Raw genomic sequence first — 24,795 nt, forward strand, 5'->3', positions numbered from 1 at the left:
TTGCCCTTTAATAAAGCATAATCCCACTATATCGTGGTCCACAGCATCAGTAGTTTTTGATTCAAACCACTGTAAACAATCCTGTTTTGGGGTACACACACTTTGTCATATCACTGAACATAAGTTACCAGAATGCTATAGTGAATTTGCTGATGTTTTTGATAAAAAGGAGGCTGAATCTTTACCTCCACACAGAGACTATGACTGTCCTATTGATCTTATACCTGGAAGCTCCATACCATATGGACATATATATCCATTGTCACAGCCAGAATTAAATCATTTAAAAGAATATTTAGATGATAACTTGAAAAAAGGCTTTATTAGACCTTCCACATCCTCTGCAGCTGCAGCAATGTTCTTTGTAAAAAACAAGGATGGCAGTCTTAGACCCATCATTGATTATAGGCAGTTGAACAAATGCACAAAAAAGAACAGATACCCCCTGCCCCTCATACCTGAACTTATTGAACGTTTACAAGGTGCCACAGTTTTTACTAAACTTGACCTCAGAGGTGCTTACAATCTGATTAGGATGAGGGCAGGGGATGAATGGTTAACTGCATTTCGTACTAGATACGGTCTATATGAATACACTGTAATGCCCTTTGGGTTGTGCAATGCCCCAGCGACTTTTCAATGTTTTATAAATGATTTCTTTCATGATTTGTTAGATATTTGTATTGTCGTATACTTGGATGACATCTTGGTTTACTCAAATTCTCTACAGGATCACATTGTACATGTCAAACAAGTGTTGACACGTTTAAGGGCACACCGTCTTTATGCAAAGCTTGAAAAGTGTATTTTTAATACAAACACCATATCATTCCTTGGTTATTGCATCTCACCAGCTGGAATTTCAATGGAGTCAAGCAAAGTAGAAGCTATCACTAATTGGCCTATTCCTCGTAATAAAAAAGATATTCAAAGATTCCTTGGCTTTGCGAACTTTTATAGAAAGTTCATTAAAGACTTTTCACTTATTGTTAGACCTCTCACTACGTTAACACGTAAGCAAGTTAAGTTTGTATGGAATCAAGATGCTGATCATTCCTTCAATACTCTAAAAACTAAATTTGTTTCAGCCCCTATTTTACAGTTTCCAGATCCCACATGTCAATTTACGCTAGAAGTCGATGCTTCTGAGTTTGCTGTGGGGGCTGTTTTATCTCAAAGACGTTCTGAAAAAGAACCTTTACATCCTGTCTCCTACTATTCTAGAACTATGAGTTCAGCAGAGATTAACTATGGAATCGGTGATAAGGAACTTCTCGCAATTAAATCAGCTTTGGAGTTCTGGCGACACCTCCTAGAGGGTGCAACATATCCAATCACCATCTATACCGATCACCGTAATTTAGAATATTTAAAATCAAACAAGACCCTCACTGCTCGTCAGGTTCGATGGAGTTTGTTCTTCTCTCGTTTTGATTACGTCATTACTTATAGACCAGGTTCAAAAAATATGAAAGCTGATGCTCTTTCTAGAAAAGACCCTCGTCCTACTGATGTGGTTTCTCCTTCATCTATCATACCTCCGGATAGAATTATTTGTTTAACAACTGAGTTTAAAACCATCTTACAAGAACATCTGAAGGATGATTCATCTTTGGGTCATTTGGATGTACTAAAACATTCCGACAACTTATACTATCATGGCACTTTATTGTATATACCTCCTCCTCTCAGGAATGAGATACTTACCTCTGCTCACGACTCTTTATTGGCTGGTCATCCTGGAGTTCATAGAACTGCTCATTTGATTAAAAGGAATTACTGGTGGCCAAAGATGAATCATACTATTAAACAGTATATTGATTCCTGTATGGTATGTACAACTAAGAAACATCAGCATAAGAGTCCTTATGGTTACCTTCTCTCTTTACCAGTACCAGACAGACCCTGGGCAGCGATTGCTATGGATTTTGTTGTTGATCTGCCCTCATCAGCTAATTATAATACCATATTGGTAGTAGTGGACTTATTCTCTAAAATGGCTCATTTCCTTCCACATAGAGGATGGCCTACGTCTTCAGAAACTGCTTCACTATTTTTGAATCACATTGTAAAACTACATGGTTTACCTGAAACAATCACCACAGATAGAGGTACGCAATTCACCTCGAGGTTTTGGAATCAATTGTGTTCCTCTCTTAACATTACTAAACGTTTGAGTACCGCTTATCATCCACAAACGAATGGTCAAACAGAAAGAACAAATCAAACATTAGAGCAGTACCTTCGTTGCTACTGCACTCAACAACAGGATAACTGGCATTCTCTACTTGCTACTGCTGAATTTGCTCATAATAATGCTATAAATTCATCAACTAAAATGACACCATTTTACATCAATTACGGATTTCATCTCTCATACTATCCAAAGCAGATCAACAATTCCGACATGCCTATAGTTAATGATCTTGTTAATACCATTGCTGCCAATTTCTCAACATTGAAACAAGTTTTACTAGAAGCCCAGGCTGTTCAGAAACATCACTACGACCTACGTAGATCCAAGCCTCCAGATTACAAGATTGGTGACAAAGTTTGGTTAAGCACTAAACATTTACGCTTACAAGTTCCATCTAAAAAACTGGCTTCCCTATATTTAGGGCCTTATCCGATACAAAAGGTCATCAATGTTAATGCTGTAACACTTAAACTACCAGATTCCATGAAGATACATCCCACATTCCACGTTTCTCTTTTGAAACCATACACTGCAATCAGAGACTCAACTCAAAATGAGACGGTGGATCCTACAGTCATTGATGGCATGGAATATGAGATTGAGTCTATCATAGACTCTCGTTACCATCGTAATCAACTTCAGTATCTTGTCAGTTGGAAGGGATTTGGTCCTGAAGAGGACTCTTGGGAGCCTTCCAATAATGTCTCTGCACCACGTCTTGTCTCCTTGTTTCATCGTAGACATCCTGATCGTCCTGGTCCTTGATCCGCGGAGCGGCTCCTTGGGGGGGGTGTCCTGTCAGGGATTTATCTCTTTTCCTACTGTGCCTTTAAGAATGTCAACTCACTACCCCTATTTAAGGCTCCTCCCAACAGAACTCATTGCTTGGTAATTTGTTGCTCAGGGTGAAGCTGCTTCAGAAGAGACCTAGCCGTTTATACTACTTTGTATTCTCAACTTATTACTCTCCATGAGTATCTGCCTATTTGAATCAACTTGCAGATTCTCTTTTTGTGCTTGAAGATTTGCTCCGTTTGTTCACTAAGAGATTTCTCAGTCTCTCTCCTGTAGTGAGGTTGTTCCCCTGCAGCGTGTGACATCATGCTCCTCATTCTCCCGCCGCGGATCTCTGCCTGGCTCTCTGCGATACTCCCAGGACTTGTTGCTGTGTGGTAACTGTATCGCTATGTGCTAATATCATCTACAATATTTCTAGTCTATATATATTGCATTCTATGAACTGTGTGTATTGCTGCAACCTCATTTCTCCTTCACTTGCTATATATTGTGGAACGCTCATTTGCTGGATTTCCATATTCGCTTCAGATATCAAATATGCACTAAACCTTTTTACTGCTATTTACCAAATTACAAACAAATAACTGTGACAAAGATTATTACAAAGTACCATTATTCATTATTGGATTGCATAAGCATAATTCAAACTTTACGCAATTAACCTCTATTGTGCTTGAAATGAACTGTTTGCTCTAACTTAAACTATATCCGTTTCCTCAAGTTTACCACAGCTTATATTACTCTGATTGAACAACTCTGCAAAGCATTAATATTCATTATCAAAGTATGGTTTACAAAATGACCAGAGGTTGATTTATTCACTTATCAAAGTACTGTGTTAATTTCAGTGTGTTTGTTAAAGCCTGCAGCATAAACTATTTCCATTGCAACTCTGTTTGTATTAAGGCACCTGCACTAATTAACTCTTTCACTACTGCTGCAGTCATTCCTATAAGACTTACTCTCTTTTCTGCTTTAAGCATTTATTGTTGCGTGAAGGTTCCGGTTTCACTCAGCAACCCTGCTGTAGTGACCCTCAGATCAATGAGCATATCAGGGTTCCCTTAAGTTAAATCTGTGGGAATCCGAGGTAAGGTGTGAGACTGAGTGGTCCTGCATAAAGCAGGGGCTGTAATTGTAGTGTTCTCTAAAAACAACTAAACATATCCTTACATTTTGAGACAGTTAAAAGATAAATAACTTTATTTAAAACTTGAAGAAAATCTGACATCTTTTTCGGGTATACTTTGCGGTTTGACACAATGGGGCCAATTTAATAACCCCTCTATTGGCCCCAATGTAACTATTTCCATGAGAGCCTTCAGGCTTAAGACTGCTGCTCCTTAACTCATACGCCTCCTGTGAAGCTGCGGTCTGCAATCCGCCCAATCGTGTACTATCGAGTTGATTGACACCCCCTGCTAGTGACCGATTGGTCTCGAATCTGCAGAGGGCAGCATTGCACAAGCAGCGGATCATGTCCACCAAACATTGATAAATCGGCCCCTGTGGCCTCAATAACAATCTATCAGGAGTGGCATTTTTTTGGTTCTTTTTCAGGCTGAAAAAGGCTACTTTTGAATTCAGCATGATCCCAAAATTGCAATTTCTGCTGATTCTCACACTTGAAAATGGGTTTCAGGTCCTCCCTATGGAGCCAAAAAGAGCTTGGCAATCACAATACTTTTTCGTCTTTTTCAAGACCATTTTTGACTTTTCAAATTCGGCTCCTATTGTCACTTGATAAGTCCTCGGAAAAGCTTTTCGGACATCTGTTAGACTTTTAAAAATAGCCGTAAAACTATGTGCTTGCACATACGTTAAACACTCTGTAATGGTCACTGGAGACATTATAGAGATTTGTTAGCATATATGGTATCGCTTTATTACAATGCCATTCATCCCTATTCAAGAGGCTGCATACTGTCAACACGGTACACATTTACATACAGTATGTATAGGGACATATACATACAGTATGTAGATGTGGTGACTATGTACAGCTATAGGCATCACTTCAGGACACCAACATCTACAAATAGCATAATTTTATATTTCATTTTTAATATTTAATTGTAAATCTCACTTGCATTGTTGTGATCGTTACAAACAGTACTGACGTTATTATCAGGTTTCTCCACAAGATTACAAGGATGATTTATATTGTTTGTTAAAGGCTGTTTCCATGTTGGAGTGAACTGTAAACAAATTGGTAACTGCGAGATTCTATGGAAAACACTTATAATGTCTTTTTTTTTTTTTACAGAATTTTTCCTTTATTAAACTATAATTTGAGACCCCGCTGCCTTGCTGCATTGTATCTTACTAAGAGACCATTAAATGATATTGCTTTTTGTAGGGGACGAGCTTCTATGCACGCTAAGTCCAAACTCTGTAAGTTAAATTGACGTGAAATACAAATTTATACCATATTTCACCATATTACCTTGTTAAATGCTACTTTCCACCTGCCCATGAGACTACTATAGTTACCCTGACTTGTGTACAGGTAAAGGGATCAATTTATCAATTACCGGGTGGACATGATTTGCTGTAGCAAATCATGTCCGCCCGACATCGCTAAATGTACTTGTGCAATGCCGCCCCCTGCACATTCGTGGCCAATCAGCCGCTAGCAGGGGGTGTCAAGTTAATTAGCAGCGTTCTTACGACCGCTGCTTCTTAACTTAAGTTTCCGGCGTAGAAAGCAGCAGCTTGTTAAATTTATCCCAAAGTCTTAGCTTTCCCCTCAGGGCAGCCTCTGATGATAGACCACTGCTCCATAACTTGTGTTTCTGGTGAGTCTGAAGGCTCGCCAGAAACACAGGCTTGATAGATAGTCCCCCTTGTGTTTACCACAAATCAGCCCCTAACCATAATGTCATGTGATACTGCAGCAGTTTACAATTGCTTTGGTTCGATAGTGCATGAAATCAGAGATCCCAATATAGTGCAACAGAATACTATTTCTTTCCTTTCTTGTATAGACATACTATATACAGGTATATATACTGTATATACAATCGAATGCAAAAGTTTAGGCACCCCTGACAATTTCCATGATTTTCATTTATAAATAATTGGGTGTTTGGATCAGCAATTTCATTTTGGTCTATCAAATAACTGAAGGACACAGTAATATTTCAGTAGTGAAATGAGGTTTATTGGATTAACAGAAAATGTGCAATATGCATCCAAATGAAATTAGACAGGTGCATAAATTTGGGCATCCCAACAGAAATGTTGGATCAATATTTAGTGTAGCCTCCTTTAGCAGAAATAACAGCCTCTAGACACTTCCTATAGCCTGTAATGAGTGTCTGGATTCTGGATGAAGGTATTTTGGACCATTCCTCCTTGCAAAACATCTCCAGTTCAGTTAGGTTTGATGGTTGCCGAGCATGGACAGCCCGCTTCAAATCACCCCACAGATTTTCAATGATATTCAGGTCTGGGGACTGGGATGGCCATTCCAGAACATTGTACTTGTTCCTCTGCATAAATGCCAGAGTAGATTTTGAGCAGTGTTTTGGGTCTTTGTCTTGCTGAAATATCCAGCCCCGGTGTAACTTCAACTTTGTGACTGATTCCTCAACATTAATTCTTAAGTATCTGCTGATATTGAGTGGAATCCATACGACCCTCAACTTTAACAAGATTCCCAGTACCGGCACTGGCCACACAGCCTCACAACATGATGGAACATCCACCAAATTTTATTGTGGGTAGCAAGTGTTTGTCTTGGAACGCTGTGTTCTTTTGCCGCCATGCATAATGCCTCTTGTTATGACCAAATAACTCAATCTTTGTTTCATCAGTCCACAGCACCTTTTTCCAAAATGAAGCTGGCTTGTCCAAATGTGATTTTGCATTCCTTAAGCGACTCTGTTTGTGGCATGTGTGCAGAAAATGCTTCTTCCGCATCACTCTCCCATACAGCTTCTCCTTGTGCAAAGTGCGCTAAATTGTTGAACGATGCACAGTGACACCATCTGCAGCAAGATGATTTTGTAGGTCTTTGGAGGTGGTCTGTGGGCTGTTTTTGACCATTCTCACCATCCTTTGCCTCTCCGATATTTTCTTGGCCTGCCACTTCTGGCCTTAACAAGAACTATGCCTGTGGTCTTCAATTTCCTCACTATGTTCCTCACAGTGGACACTGACAGCTTAAATCTCTGCGATAGCTTTTTGTAGCTTTCCCCTAAACCATAATGTTGAACAATCTTTGTTTTCAGGTAATTTGAGAGTTGTTTTGAGGCCCCCATGTTGCCACTCTTCAGAGGAGCGTCAAAGAGAACAACAACTTGCAATTGGCCACTTTAAATACCTTTTCTCATGATTGGATGCACCTGTCTATGAAGTTCAAGGTTTAATTGGCCTACTTAACCAATTGTGTGTTCCAATTAATCAGTGCTAGGTAGTTACAGTAATTAAAATCAACAAAATGACAAGGGTGCCCAAATGTATGCACCTGTCTAGTTTCGTTTGGATGCATATTGCACATTTTCTGTTAATCAAATAAACCTCATTTCACTACTGAAATGTTCCTGTGTCCTTCAGTTATTTGATAGACCAAAATGAAATTGCTGATCCAAACACCCAATTATTTATAAATGAAAATCATGGAAATTGTCAGGGGTGCCTAAACTTTTGCATACAACTGTATATATATATATATATATATATATATATATATATATATATATATATATATATAAAATATGCCGTTTGTCAGAATGCCAGGAATCAGACTGAGACGAGAAGTGCAAAAATAATCACACCTTTATTAATAGCAAAAAATAATAAAAAGTCCACAAAACAAATAAAAAGCCAGGAATCAAAACCAGAGCTGGTAGTCATACAAGCTGAGTCAGGAGCCAAAGCGAATAGTCAGACGAGCCGAGTCAGGAGCCAAAGTGAGTAGTCAGACGAGCCGGAATCAGGAACAGGGAGAACAGCAGAGTCAGGAACAAGCCAGGGATCAGGAACCAGGAGGGATGTCAGACAGCCAGGTAATACACAGGAGCTCTCACAAACAGGTCTGAGACAACGCAAGGGCAAAGCATACTGAACAGAGTCCCTTTAAATAATAAGTGATGACATCACAATTCTGAGACTGCATCCTGTCTCACACTGATGATGAACACCAGTCTGGCCATAAAAGGAAGTGCAGGAAATGAGCAGCATCACACAGTATGCACCAGAGTCAGCAAGAGAGGTGAGTAAAATGGCTGCCAGCAGCACATGGCAAACAAAGGAGGGAAACAAACCTGACACCGTTATCACGTATATGCTTTTAAGGGAATTGCCTTTAAGAAATAAGTTACACTTGTATCCTCTTCTTTTTTTTTTTTTTTTTTTTTTTAGTATAACATTTTCATACTGTTTACTTTCTGTTTCAACTAATATATAATGCAGTATATATTTACCCAATCTTGGTCTCAAACAGAGAAAATTAAATCTTTTAGGGAGGATACCTGTCCATAAAGCATAACAAACATAAAGATATAAAGAGGTATTCCTTTTTTCCCCTTTCTATTATCATAAAGAAAGAAAGCAAAAGAAAAAACTAACAGACCTTTATCCTTTCCCCTTTTCAACCACAGAAACAACACAAAGAATCTTTCTATCTATATTGGTGCCTTTTCCCCCCCTGGGATCTATATATAAAATAATCAATTTAAAGTTATAACATCTTAAATCACATAGAAATGTTTACGTCTTGAATTAAAAAAAAAAAAAAAAAAAAAAAAAGAAAAGAAAAAAAAAAAAAAATTCTCTCTCTCCTCTCTTCCCCCTCCCTCTGTTTTCTAAGCTTGGTCGGGCTCTTCAAAAAGCCATTCTCCTCTCAATCTACAATTTTCCATATAGATTGTATTTTTAAAGTTTCCAATTATTTTCTTTTGTTCTTCGATCTCCCTAGTTTTAATCCAATTCTCCCATTTGCTAAAGAAGCGTGTTATGTTGTTGTCAATGTGGTATAAGGTGTCTTGTAGTTCTATGAAAAATTGATGATGAATAGTTTCCCCAAGATTCCCAATCGAGGGTGGTTTAGCCTGTTTCCATCCTTTTAATATAAGATTTCTAGCTAACAAAATTATCATCGTTATAAATTTCCGATTTTGTAGGTGTTCTTTTTTATAGTGAAAAAAAAAGATCTGTTCTGGTTGTAAGAGTATTTGTGTTTGATAAACTTTGCTCAGCCAGAAATTTATCTTTCCCCAGAAACCTTGTATCTTGGGGCAGAGCCAGAAGCTATGGATTAGGTTTGTCTTTGATTGTCTACATTTAGTGCAGAACGTTCCTTCCCCTTTGCCACCCCATTTAGCAATCTTCTCAGGTGTGATATATACCATCCACATTAACTTTACGTGCTGTTCACGCATAGGGATAGCTAATGATGCTTCCTCCACTCTTTCCACGCTTTTTAATATTACTTGCGTAGTTAGATTCGGAAAGTAGACTTCCCTCCATTTTACAGTTCCACTTTCAATGTGTTGTTTGTAGTTTATATTATTTAATAGGTTGTATAACGGGGATATTGAATATTTACCACTTTTAATAAGATTAATTACCGGAACTAATGGTGCAAGATCCCAGTTATTCCCTTGTATTTGTATTAATTTAAGACAATAATGCCTGATTTGTAAGAATGAGAAATAGTGTTTCTCAGAGAGGAGATATTTATTTTTGATTGTTTCGAAATCTTCAACCTGAATTACTCCCTGGTTATTTTTTGTTAATTGAATAATATTGGATAATCCCTTTTCTTGCCAGACTGAAAATATTTTAGATGAGTGACCCTGTTTAAATTCTGAGTTTCCTTTGATAGTTAAATATCGTGTTGCATAGGGATATATACCTAAATATTTACATGTTCTGTGCCATGCTACAATTGTGTCCCTGAGCAAATCTATTTTTTTGACATATGGTGGAAGGTTCTTAACCTCGAGATGGAGGATATTTTTTAAATAAAGAGGTTTTATCAATCCATTTTCTGTCTCTGGTAAAGTAAAATGATTACTCTCTAGGAGCCAATCAAGAGCAATCTTTGTCACTGCCACCAGGTTATATATTATTAGGTTAGGGAGACCCAGGCCCAGATATTCTTTTTTAAGTATTAATTTTTGATGGCTGAGTCTAGGTCTATTATTCATCCATAAGTATTCCTTAATTGCCTGATTAGATGTTTTAATCTCCTGTTTCTTGATTAAGAAAGGAATGTTCTGAAAAAGATACAATAACCTTGGGAGTGCGATCATCTTAAGTAAATTCACTTTACCAGAGAGAGAAAGTGGAAGAGAGGTCCACCTTTTGAGGGTTTCACAGAATTGTCTAATGCCATTACCAATGTTTAAAGCGTACCATTCTGAGGGATCTCTGGATATTTTAACCCCCAGGTATGTCATATATTTAGTTACTTCTTTGAATATTTTAATTTCTGAATCTTGATTTTTTTGAAGCCATAGTACTTCAGATTTAGACTGGTTGATATGATACCCTGAAAAAGAGCCATAATTTCTTATAATCTGGCACATTTTATTAAAGTTTTTCTTTGAATTTCTAGAAAATACCAATAGATCATCTGCATAGACCGCTAACTGTATTCTCTTGCCACCTAACTCAATCCCCTGTATATTATTTCTCAAAGCAATCAGTAAAGGTTCCAATGCAATATTAAAAATTAAAGGCGACAAAGGACATCCCTGTCTTGTCCCTCTTAAGAGGGGGAAGTAGGGTGTTTTGTTACCGTTGATAATTATCGCTGCCCTAGACTCAGTATAAAGTTTCTTAATTAGATTAAAACTATTACCTGAATATCCAAAATTTATAAGAGAGGCAACAAGGTGGTCCCATGTGACGGAGTCAAAAGCTTTACTTGCATCCAGTGATACTATTGAACTGTCCTCTTTGTTAACTTTTTTATTATATTTATCGTTATACCACTGGTCTGAGATTGTTAAAAAAACTTTTCTTAGATTAACATTTGAGGACCTTCCTTTCATGAAGCCTGTTTGATCCGGGTGAATTATTGTATCTAATGAAGCCTGAATCCTTTTAGCTAGAATACTGGTCAGAATTTTATAATCAATGTTGAGTAGTGAGATGGGCCTGTAAGAATCAATTAATTGTGGATCTTTTCCAGGTTTAGGTATGACTATTATTATAGATTCATTAAAATCAGCTGATGGTTCCAACTGTCCATTCCAGAGCCCATTCAGCAGAGCATTTAATGTAGGGGTTATTTCCTCTATGAGAATCTTATAAAATTCGGATGGAAGGCCATCCGGCCCTGCCGCCTTGTTATTTGCCATCGTTTTGATTGTTTGTCTTATTTCATTTTCTGTAATGGGTTCATTGATTTTTGTTAGACAATTATTTTCTAATTTTGGGACTGTCAAGGACTCCCAAAATGATTCCTTGGTAGTATAATTAATATGCTGTGCTGAATAGAGCTCCGTGAAATAGTCAAGGAAGGCCTTTTGTATGTCCTCTGTTTGAGTCCAAATATGATCTTTATTTTTAATTTTTTTTATAAAGCTTTTAGTTTTGTGATTTTTGTCAATTCTTGCTAAAAAGCTACCCACCTTGTTGCCGTACCTATAAAACTGTGCGCAAGATTTTGTATTTTCTCTAATCTCGTTTTGCATGAGGTAGGTGTCTCTGTCTTTTTTAGCCTGAATATATTGTTGCCAGTTATCTGCGGTTTTTGTCTGGATATATCTGGAATATTTATTGATCACACAGTTAGTTATCTGCTTTTTATATGCGTGTGTTTTTTTATTTTGCTTTATTTGATATGCCAAGATTTCGCCTCTTAATACGGCTTTTGCGGCGTTCCAGTATATATGAGTTTTGTCAAAAGAGCTATTATTAAACTGTTTATATTCAGCCCATTTAGATCTTAAGAAATTTATAAACTTACTATTTTTTGCTAGATATTTTGGAAAGAAGAACTGGTTGGATTTCCGCGTCTTTTGTTTGGGGTCTAATGCAATTGAGATGGGGGCGTGGTCTGATATAGTTATTATATCAATAAGTGTCTCCTGGATACAATCTATTAGCTTTTCTGAAATAAGGAAGTAGTCTATTCTGGATAAAGTTTTTTTTGATTTCGAGAGGCATGTATATTCTCTTTCATCAGGATGTCTAGTTCTATATATCAATTAGTTTTAAATCTTGCTGAAACCTCTTTATAAGAAGAGACTCTCTTTTTCTTCTAGCTATTGTAGATTTATCTAGCGTTTTTTGCCTTATTGCTTGCTCACCGTTATCTCTACTTCTGTCTACTGTAGTATTGGGAGCAATATTGAAATCTCCACCGATAATTATAGTATGCGTGGAGTATATTAGCAACTTGTCTCGCAAGCTTTGCCAGAAGTCTATATCCTCCACATTTGGGCCGTATACGTTGCAAATAACAATCTTCCTATGTGCAATTTCAACTTCTAGTATGATATACCTTCCTTCCACGTCTCTCACTAGTTTGTCAATTTTATATTCTATTGTTTTACTAAACAAAATAGCCACTCCTTTTTTCCTTTGATGCCCTGTAGTATATATAACCTCTTTCACCCAACCCCCTTTTAGTTTAATAGCCTCTTCCCCTTTTAGGTGTGTTTCCTGCAAGAGCAAAATCTGAGCACCCAATTTTTTTGCGTATCTCAAAATAGCTTTGCGTTTCATGGGTGATGTTATTCCCCCTATATTCCACGAAACTACTTTAAGACTCATTTTCACTAATCTGTGGATTTAACTATTACTGGTAAATCGTTTCTGACTATAAAGTGTTAACAGGATAGGATGATCACAACAGCTCACAGGAGAGAGTTGAAGAAAGGAGAGAGGGAGAGAGAAGAAAAAAAAAAAAAAAAAAAAAAAAAAGTAAAATAACTTTATAAATTTCCAAGACTTTGTTAGTTCCCTTTATTTCACTGGGGGTCTTCCTCTTTCCTTCCAGTTTTCCCTTGAAGGGGAATTTTCCCCCATAACTAAATTTTATTCTATACATTTTTCTAAAATCAAAGTTAGTATACATTATATTCCTTTATGTATTAACCTTAAAAACTAACACCAGTGCCAAAAGATTTAAAGAGAGCAGGGGCACTGTTCATGTTACAGGGCCTTGTTGTCTTTCTAAGCTATCTTTATGCTCTTTAAGAAACTCGTTTACTTCCTCTACATCTGTAAATATCCTGTTCCCTGTGGTAGTACTAATGCTAAGTCTGGCAGGATATAAAAGTCTGACTCTCCACCCTTCTTGTATTAGTTTGGTACATATTGGCGCAAGAGATCGCCGTTTATTAGATGTCTCATAAGAGAAGTCATTAAATAACAAGAGATAATTTCTCCATTTACTTTCCTATAAGCATTCATAATTTTGATTTTTTCCTGAAAATTCAGCAATTTCATAATAACCGGTCTGCCTGTTTTGTTTCTACCCTCCTCTTGTCTCTCTGAGCCTATTCTGTGTATTCTCTCAATTGTTATATTTTGAGTTTCTACTCCAATATTTAGTAGATCCATTAATTCTACCTCCACAAATCTCTTAAGATCTTTCTCCTGTATGTCCTCTGTTAGGCCAATAAGACGTAAATTATTTCTTCTGGCCCTGTTTTCTAGGTCCTCAAGTTTATTTTTCATGTTTTCAATCTGGGTGGACATAGTGCGTAATGTCTGTTCCCTCTGTAGGGCCCCATCCTCAATATCAGATATTCTCTGTTCTGCATATGTGAGTCTGGTTGCAAATTGTTTTACTTCAAGTGTTAGTGAGGTGATGTTATTTTGAATTAAGTCAAACTTGGGTGTAAATAGTGCATCAAGCTGCTTAATTAATTCTTCATTGTTAGAACTTTGTGAAAGATTTATTTCCCCTGTTCCCCCCTGTGAATCTTGTGAAATTCTATTCCCTTTTCTTTCTTGATTTTTACTTCGGGAAGACATACCTGGTGAAGTGTTTTTGCTTTTGTTTAAGTATTTTTCCATATATATATGTGGACTCTTCCTTTACCCCTTAATTAAATAATATCCTCTTGTGTTTAGAAAGTGAGACTATGTGTTGATAAATAATTCCAGACTATGTAGTTGATAATGAGGAGTTTTTAGGCCTACCACTATTAATTAGAGAGTGGAGAGTATTTTTCCAAATTAAAGTAAAATTGTAGACTATCCTTTTACATAAGGGTAAACGTGCTTATTCGAGTTTTACTATTTTCTCTTCTATCTTGAATTATTTAATTTGAGTATAAGATGTTGAAAATTTTATTTATATCTAGCAAGTATGCTGGCCTTTACCAAGCTGCTGTATGATCTTGACGCTTACTTCAATGAGAAGGTTATCTATAAATGCGTTTGAATTATATCTTCCAAGATTTAAGTACTGTCTGTTCCAGACCAATTTTACCTAGTTTCTTGCATTCAGGCTTAGTCCACGTTATTTTTATTAACTTTTGCCATATCGTTACGTATAAAAAATCTCTAAGGTTGCTTTTAATTCTCTATCCACCTTATCAGATACCAGGAGAACTTAAGGGTTTTTCTATCCTTACAGACTATTTAGAGCTTGTAGGATTTTTAGTGACCCTACTTTGGTTCTCCTCTTCTACTAGGCTTTGTTTACAAAGCTTTGTGTACAGTTGAAAATATGTGAGTGTTTATAAAGATGTAGAGCCTTAGCCCAGAAATAGAGAGGAAAGAAGAAAACAAAAGAGCAAGAAAATTCCTTTTCAAATGTAAAATAAAGCTAGCACTTGTTAGCACTTGTTAGCTAGCACTTATTGATTTAAGTCCTGAGATAATTTCTCTCTCCCCTTTCTTTTCACCCCTTTTCCTTCTCCCTCTCTCCTTCCTACACCTTCCCTTTTTCTTCTATCTTGGGGAGTAGAGCTAGCTCAGTTGTATATTGTCACTTTTGCTTGTATCCTATGCTATCTTATAGTTTACAGCACACCACAATAGCAAAAATATCTAAATATGAGACATGTGTATTATCGCTTAGGAAAGGGACTTTTATAGATTTCTACTCCTTGTAAAATATGAAGCAGAGCTAGCACCAGCTAATTTGAGGCTTAAAATGTTTTTTTTCTTTTTTTTCCCTTCCCTTCTTCCCTTCCTCTCCCTCCTCTTCTCCTTTTCCTTCCTGGGGAATAAAGCTAGCACAGTTATCACTTATCACCTTTGCCTTAAGCCTTATATTATTTTGTAAGATACAGCATACCAACATATCCTAGATGTTTAAGTATAAAACATGTGGTGACACTTAGTATTACAATCATATACATTTCTATCATGGTTTTTAGGCCTATACCAATTTTATCAAGCAGAAAGAGAGAGCAATAAAGAACATGAGTGATACTACTCTTTTAAACCTGGGTTGTCCCCAGATCATATTCAATAAAAGTTTCTGTAGACAATGTCCTTATGCAAATTATTCCGCTGTTGTTGTTATTGTGGCAGATGCTGTTTGCGAGTGCTTATAAGTCCCACATCTATTTATAGTAAGTAAAGAATGAAAAATGGGAAGAGAAAGAGAACAACTCAGGGCTTTCTTTTTTTTTTTTTTTTTCCCCTTTTCTTCTCTTCTCCTTCTCTTTCCTTCTCTCTCCTCCCGCTCTCTCGCTTCTCTTCTCTTTCTTTCCTTTCTTTCCAACAATTAGCCCATTTATTAATCTGTGACCTTCCTTTTCCTTCCTTCTCTCCTTCTCTTCTTCCCTCCTTCTTCTTAAAAAGTCTCCTTTTCTTTTTCCTAGCTCTTTCCCCCTATAGACCAGTTACTTGCTTTGCTTTCCTTTATGAATGCTCTCTTTACCCTATTTTCTTCTTATAGGGGAGATATTAAAATGTTCATAATCTGGAACTCTTCTTTCAGGACATTTAATCTTCTGGGGGTTGCGCTGTATTGGGAGGGTTGAGGGGGGTTGAGGGGGGGATGAGTGGCTTATGTCAGGCCCTACTCTCGCAGGAGCTCTATTATGTTCACAATCTGGCTTTACACCTGACACCCCTCCCCCCTCTACCGACTGTATACAGTCATTATTTCAGTAAAGTTATTAGTAAAGTTGTTAAGAAAAGACAAATCCAAACGTATCTTATTCTGTGGAGATATTTCTGGTAGCTGTGGTTCCACCGCACTGCAGGACTTTCTCTCCTGCTGCTCTTCCAAGTATGCGGACTTACTGGCAGGTCGAGGTGATGTTACACTCAGGATCCCTTTAGCCTTTGTCCTGAGCTGGTCGACAAGGAACACTCGTCACCTCTCCTCCTGGGGCAAGAAGTGGCTGTATAGGAGACCTGTCCCCCTGCTGCATCCGCTCACCAACTGCTCCTTTGGGTCCTGGCGGGCAGCGTGTGTCACTGGGGGCTCTTTAGGCATCCACTGTAGATGGGCCTTATAGGCCGGTGTCGGCAAATTCTGCAGGGCTGTCGGCCTCCTTACCGGCAGCTACGGGTCCTGGGCTGGGTGATTTCGGCCCGCCTATAGGCACTCGATGCCGCGGCTTCTCCCTTAGGCCTCTGGAAGTAGGCAGCGTACTGTTCACGCGTCTACTTGCTTAGCCCCTCCTGCCGGAAAGGTTCACCACTTGTATCCTCTTCTGTTCTCCTAGCAGAGATTATTAAGAAAGAGTCACATGTAACATTCCAAGAGGCAGATAGTGCTAGGCTAGTGTGAGAATATTAGTTTGTTATAAAAAACACTCTTAGCTAATTTAAATGCCTGCTAAATGAAATAATATGATTAACATAACACTAGACATACCTGAGAAACCTGTAAGTTTTAATGGCTAAAGGCAGCTGAGGAGTCTGCTGGGTAACATCTTGGAGAGAAGTTTCATGCAGCATATGTGAGATTAGCTGCCTGTATTCTACTGAATTATGATGAATCGGAGCTATTATGATGACCTGTCTTTGTGCCACTGTTATTAATGTCTAATGTAAAACCTGAAGATAAGTAATGCATTTATAGTTTAATCACTGCTTGATGTAACCATTAAGTTTTAATACATTTACAAGCTGATTACTGATTTGTGTTATTGCAATTATTTTATAATAAACACTTTTATAATTCTGCTGCATTCTTGTGCATAAGTTTTCTTTTTAGTACTATAGTGAGACCTTGCGCTTCCCTCAGTGCCAGGACATAACAATCACTTTAAACATATTTTGCACAGTAGTGTTAGTGGGCGTTACTGCCATCAACAGCTATGGCCCAACTCATGATATCTTGCACATGAAACACAAACCACTTGCATAGTGGATAAACAATAATTATTACAACAATACTCAAGAAACACACTTGCAAAACAGGTTGTGGAAATGTTTGTAGTTTTAAAATATTCACATATCTGTTTTGTAATTATAAAGTAGTCTCAATGTATGGAAAGAAAGGTGTCTCGGGGGGCTGGTCGCACCAAAAACAAGGCCCATCTTACGGAATTTATAAAGACTTTATTGTTCTTGCAATGTGTCTCATTGTGTAGTTGTTGACAAGGTTTTATTGTTTTTATTTTAAATTATTATTTACATTTTTATTTCACTCTTTACAAGATTTTTTTATTGGATAACTTAGAGTAGACATTTTTGCAGAGTTTTTTCATTTTCATTAGTTTGTTTTAAAGGCATTTTCATGATGCTGATATCCTTTACATTGGAACTTGTCCTATGCACTGAGAGTTGAAACAAGTGAGATGCTGCTGTTAATTATAATGGATCGACTGTTACTCACAACATACCTCTCAAATGATCAATGTACTTTTAGTACTTTTGTAAATTAGTAAATATATTACATAACAAGTATTACAATGATATATTCCTTTATGGTAAAAACCCTTCATGTCTTCTGAGGCTCAAGCACATATGTTCTGTTTTCTGCGACTGGATACTATATCCGACAGTTACCTCAAGTCACCTTCTATGTTATGTTCCCAGAGCTAGAATCAACAGCAGTAGTTGCCAGGATTCACAATATTTTCAAATATTCCTCCTATTATACTCTGTAAGCTCTCATCAAGGTTCACCCCAGAACTATAAAGCATTTAGCAATAGTGGTAAATCCCACACTCTAAAACAATTATATCAATCTCTAATGCAAGTAATTGGGAGAACAAGGGATCATAGCTGTGTGAAAGATACAAGTAAAACCCCTCACCCAACTGAGTATATATACAACCAATGATGTGTTTAATATTCTGGCCATTTCCACAAATCCATAGTCCTCCTTCTGCAATCCAGTGCAGTTACAATAGTAGATAATGATATAAAACAACCCTTTCATACAGTGAGGCATGCCAGAATTCACAGCTCTACCCAAGTTGGGCATTTCCTTCATCATATGGACCCATATTAGATGGTATTAACGGTCACGCACCTGTGAAAATACATGCAGCCAAAGTGTGATACAACTTTGATAAAACTTGCACAAAATGTGAAAAGAACTCCATACTAGGATAAAAGAAAGTTTAGGGAGTAGATCCTGGTAAGTATTAACTAGGATATGATATAACATAAATATTTCTGTATTTTGAATATTTAGTTATCTTTACTCTCCAGGCTAATATTTACATAGTGAGATGAGTACAAAGCAAAACTAATATACCAAAATGAATATTTATTGAAACAAGAAAACATTTTTGCCTCAAACTTGAGGAAGCAGACTGACACGACTATTTGCATTGTCCAGGAAGCTAAATGTGCATGTGTAGAATGAACTTAAAACCCTATTGTATTGGGAATGTCCTTGTGTTGAGAGACTTAAAAATATTTGGGACTATGCAAGTCAATATTACAATTTGTTTAGAGAAAGATTTTTACAGTGGGGAACAAACCTTTTCATATGTAGCGCAGCTCGCTAATGATAGGATTGGCTGCAAGTCACAGTACATTATACTCACATGCTAAAGATAACGCCTCACAATAAAATTAGATTATAATCATATCTTTAGTTAAAATTAAATAAGGAATTAGTTACTCTGAATTAATTTAATTATATACTACTCAAATTTACAAAATATGGTACAAATACACACAATTAATTACCTAATGAGAAGTGAGCAGCTGCTTTTTCAGTTTGGGCAGCCCTGATCTACAGAGTCCCTGAGGAATAAACCAGACAATTTATTTTCCTCCACTCATTGTCTCTGTTTACACAATATTGAAAACATGTAACAACTTTCATCCTGAATTATAATTTCCTACATGGGCCTTGTGTCTAGACAATAAGACAATAAGAATGAAGGACAATGACCTTAAGAGTTGGGAAAGACAGAGATTACATTAAATAAGGATTTAGACACCATAACACTACCTTCTTTTTATGGAAAACCAACTAAGACTCTTCCATTGAGAGTGCTTGAAGTGCTAACATTTATTTGCAGAAAATATATATTAATTAAAAAAAAAAAACTCTTTTATTTATCAACTAAAATTATTCTAGTGAAACATAAAATGCAAGGAAAAAAACTCCCAAGGTGCCAAAGATGTATAGGAGATATGGGCCAACGCCTGAAAAACTACACTAACAACATTTTTGCTTTTGAGATAGTAAATGATAATTATGGGTATTTTTAAAGTGCTGAAGTTAAATAGTGTTGAAAACAAGAAGGAACAGTAAAATGGGGAATTAACTTGATATTTCATGTATAGATATATTTTGTATCTACCAAGGTGAAAAAAATGAAAACAAATATTCCTTGTCTGTGAAAGGTTAGAATTACTAGAATGCCTAGCAAGTTTTTTCTCTTGGTAACTGTCTGAGTAATGTTATCATGGTCTCCATGGTCGAAGTGGAAGAACTGCAATGGCTTCTGCGGGTTTTTCATGATTCTACACAGTAGCTGTTATAATAGCAACATTGTAAAATGAACAAAAAATCAGCTTGAAAAACCCACGTCTGACAAAAATATCTATTACCATCAATAGAATAAATGGTAATCTGCTAAACAATTAATGTACTTAATGAGTTCTCATAAAAAAATTTTAAAATGACCTCTTGATATTCTGATGTTTTGCTGCAATCTCACTGGGAAATTTTTATTTTGTCTAAAAAAGTAAAACTTCTGCAATGTCTGAGTAATTATGAGCCAAAAAACAAAACAATGGATGACTTATTTGTGAGGTAAAAAAATTTGATACTAAGCTTAAAAGTGTGACAACCACACAAATAGCTTTCATTTCCGATCATTTTAAAGACAAAATAATAAATAAATTTGAATTCAGTTTCCCTTGTACAAAGTGGAATTGTCTACAATTTGACTTCGCTTATAAAGAAATTCCATAAAGAGAAGGCCTCTGATGTGAGCTATAAACATGAAACCCCCAATCCAGGCGTTTTCTTGAGATGAAGGGGCCTATCTATCAAGCTCCGAATGGAGCTTGAGGGCCCGTGTTTCTGGCGAGCCTGCAGGCTCGCCAGAAACAGCAGTTATGAAGCAGCAGTCACAAAGACCGCTGCTCCATAACCCTGTCCGCCTGCTCTGATGAGGTGGACAGGAATCGCCGGAATTCAACCCGATCGAGTACGATCGGGTTGATTGACACCCCCTGCAGGCAGCCGATTGGCCGCAAGTCTGCAGGGGGCGGCGTTGCACCAGCAGCTCACAAGAGCTGCTGGTGCAATGCTGAATACGGAGAGCGTATTGCTCTCCGCATTCAGCGATGTCTGTCGGACCTGATCCGCACTGTTGGATCAGGTCCGACAGACATTTCTTAAATAGGCCTTGAAGTATAATTCTTTGGAACAAACTATACACTGTCTTCCAGTTCATTAGAATATGTCTTGGATCACAGGTCTTGATCTTAGACTAGCACTCTGGGGCACTCCATAGAATTAATTTGGCATAGCTCTCATAAAATGTTGCCTCTGATTGTTTTAAGATATAAATAACACCATGCCATCTTGAGAAAAATAAATCTGTTTTCCCTTCAAAAGCCCAACATGGGATTGCTTGAAGGTCCTGTAAGATTTGATGTGTGTACAATGGTTTGTTCCTAAAAGTCAGCCACAAGAAACAAAATAGAATACTAAAAATGTAATTCTACTAGATTTCATTCTGCTTTTTTTATAAACCTATGCTTCCGATCATTGGCTGATAGGTGCTTCCTGTTAATGTTAACAGGTGCACATACTTATTAGCAGAAAGTACCCAAATGATACTGATGAATTAGTTTTAATTTAAAGTTAAACAGCTTTTGCTTCTGACAACTGATGCCCCTTGACTTCTGAAATACTAAAGACACTATTTAAAACATAAGAAATTCAAAATTCAGTAACCTTGGTGACTGAAAGCATAACTAAAAGTGTATAAAATATGGCATTTTTGCTGAAAGACCCTTAAAACGAAAGTAAAGTCATAATTAGGCATTTTTGATTCAGACAGAACATACAATGTTAGACAACTTTCCAATTTACTTCTATTATTTCATTTTCTTTCTTCTCTTGTTATCCTTTGCTGAAAGGTTTATCTAGGAAAGCTCAGGAACAGCAAAGAACCTAGGTTCTAGCTGCTGATTGGTGGCTGCATTTATATACCTATTGTCATTGGCTCACCTGTGTGTTCAGTTAGAAACCAGTAGTGCATTGCTGCTCCTTCAAAAAATGATACAAAGAGAATGGAACAAATTTGATAATAGAAGTAAGCTGGAAAATTGTTTAAAATTGTATGTTCTACCCAAATCATGAAAGAAAAAATGTGGGTTTAAAGAAACATTAAAATCAAAAGTAAACATTTAAAAATTCATCTTTCAGACAGAGCATGCAATTTTCAATCTGTGATTGGCTAATGGCTGTCATGTGATAAAAGGGACCGAGAAATGAAGGAGACATTTCTCAGAAAAAAATCTACTGTTTGTTGGAAATTTAAAGTAATTGTTCTTTTTAAAGTGACATAAAACCCAATATTTTTCTTTCATGATTCAGATAAAGAATACAATTTAAAAAAAGTTTCCAATGTATTTCTATTATTCTCCTGTTATTCTCTGATGAAGAGAACTGAACTTACCGTCCTGCTTTTCAACAAAGAATAACAAAAAAAAACTAAGACAATTTGATAATAGAAGTAAATTAGGAAGTTGTTTAAAATTTCTGGGCTTTATGTCCCTTTAATGGTTTCATTTTGTTTGTTATTATGGATAATATTTAATACAAAATAAAAATTATACAATCTTATTACAATCATATAATTTCAACAAACTTTTTATATTATTAAAGACAATCCATATAACCATATTATATTGTCAATGATATAATTACCTTTAATATGTCACTAAACCAAAGAAGGTATAAAAAGAATTAAAAGATTGACCAAAATAATATCCTTATACAGTACTAAACTTTTTCTTCTGCTCATATTACCGGTATTCATGAAATATTACCTTAATAGCATAACTTGCTTCTGTATATTTCCTTCTAATGGTTAGATTATGAATGGTACGCTGTTGCATGCAAGCAAAAAGGGGTTTATCGCAGCTCTTTGTGCATGTTGGAAGTAGCGTGTATTAGAAGCTGAAAGTAAACGCGTTAGCTTGAGCGCAATTAAATTAAATGTGCACCAGGATAGCGCGACTTCAGAGCTCTGGTTATTTGTTACTCGAGTCAAAAAAGTTGCACAAAACACAACAAAATTACATTTAAAAGTGCATTTACACTAATAATAACACTGTCTAATACAAATTATTTTTATTTTTTTTAAAACTATTACATAAAAAGTTTTAAAGGTTTAAGGATATGATGGCTCAGGTGTAAGAAAAAAAGGGTTGCAAAGGGCTTTAACATTGATATACACACATATACATTTCTAAACATGTATATGTGTATATATATATATATATATATATATATATATTTGTATATGTTGTGTGTGCACGTATGTTTTTATATATTCATATTTTTATATAGGTATTTACAGACATATATACACATACAAACACATAAATACATATGTATAAATATTTAGACATATATATAAGTGCATTGAAGCCCTCTGCAGTAGCTGAAAACATGAAAAATAATATTTATGCAATATTCATATTTAATAAAGTGTTTAACTATTTACTGTAAATATTTCACATTCCAATGTTCTTCACATAGGGCAATATATTCTAAGTATTTTTAAATAGATATCTATATATATATTTTATCAATTAGCCAGTTGCCCAGCACTCCAACCTTGGTGGTGTATAGCAGACCTGGGTGCAATCCTCAAAAAAACTTTAGTAGTATATCAAGAGGGGCACTCTCAGGATATTTAGTTAGACTCTGAATGTATTTATTCATATTACAATATCATATGTCAAGGATCATAGTCGACGTTTCGGCTCCTTTGTGAGCCTTCTTCAGGATGAAATTTATCTAGAAAAAACATAAAATAAAGCAAAACTAACAGACTATAGAGATAGTGATGACAACAACAGAAACACCCAACACCAAAATGTATATAATAAGCTTTAAAATCAATATTGGATAAACTGAAAATCAATCCTACCAAGGGGCCAGGCCTGAAATGTACTAGCAATTATTTTGCACGCAATATTGGTAACCAAGCGGCCTACTGTGTACCTACCCAGGAACCCTTATTTAGTACACTTACAGTGGAGTAGAGGCTAGGGTACAAACTGCCAAATAACTTTATACAACTTTCCTACTCCAGGATGGATCCTGTAAACCCAATAAAAAGCTAGATCTGAACTAACCCTGCTAAAGACCTTTCAGATATATTAATCCCCAAAGTAAACACCTGGGAACGAATGATAAACCGTATTGGAATGGCTATGCAAGCCTATAATGAACATCATATTAAATGTCAACAGGAGGCAAAGCAACAGCTAAAAAAACTGAAAAACCATAAACCCATTCAAAAATACATCAGTTCAAAAGTGAAACAGGACAGAAATGCAGCATTATTGTACTTGTCTCTAAAACCACTCATAGTAAACATATAGCGAGTCGTATATTGCAGTCAATCAGGATCGACTGTATAGTTAGGAGCAAACCTCAAATAGTGTGTCGATACAGAATCAATTTACGTAAAACACAAAATGAATCCATAACTAGACGTGTTCTTTATTCATACCAAACACAGGCTATGCATCAGTTGAAAGCCGACATTTAAAGTCAGTACTGTTTATAGACAAACCTTAAACCCCGCTGTCTTCAAATATGGGGAATTCTACGTAGGTCCTGCCATATTTGAAGACAGCGGGGTTGTCAGGGGCGGCAGATTAGGGGTTAATAAGTATCATGTAGGTGGCGGCGATGTCGGGGGCGGCAGATTAGGGGTTAATAAGTGTAAGATAAGGGGTGTTTAGACTCGGGGTTCATGTTAGGGTGTAAACATAAATTTAGTTTCCCCATAGGAATCAATGGGGCTGCGTTACAGAGCTTTACGCTGCTTTATTGCAGGTGTTGGGCTTTTTTTCAGCCAGCTCTCCCCATTGATGTCTATGGGGAAATCGTGCACGAGCACGTAAAACCAGCTCACCACTGACTTAAGCAGCGCTGGTATTGGAGTGCGGTATGGAGCACAATTTTGCTCTATGCTCACTTCTTGCCTAATAACGCCAGGTTTATGAAAACCTGTAATACCAGCGCTGTAGGGAAGTGAGCGGTGACAATAACGTGCAGTTAGCACCGCACCCCTCATACCGCAAAACTCATAATCTAGCTGATAGTTAGTAGTTACCATGCACTTGTAGTTGTACCCAGCAGCTTAATGTCCCTTTCACACATATAGGGCTAGCACTAGATTGCATGTAAAGAGCAATACACAGAATAACCCACAATCTGGTATTACAAGTGGACAGTTGAATTT

Source organism: Bombina bombina, chromosome 4, assembly GCF_027579735.1.
Source record: "Bombina bombina isolate aBomBom1 chromosome 4, aBomBom1.pri, whole genome shotgun sequence".
In the NCBI taxonomy this organism is placed as follows: domain Eukaryota; kingdom Metazoa; phylum Chordata; class Amphibia; order Anura; family Bombinatoridae; genus Bombina; species Bombina bombina.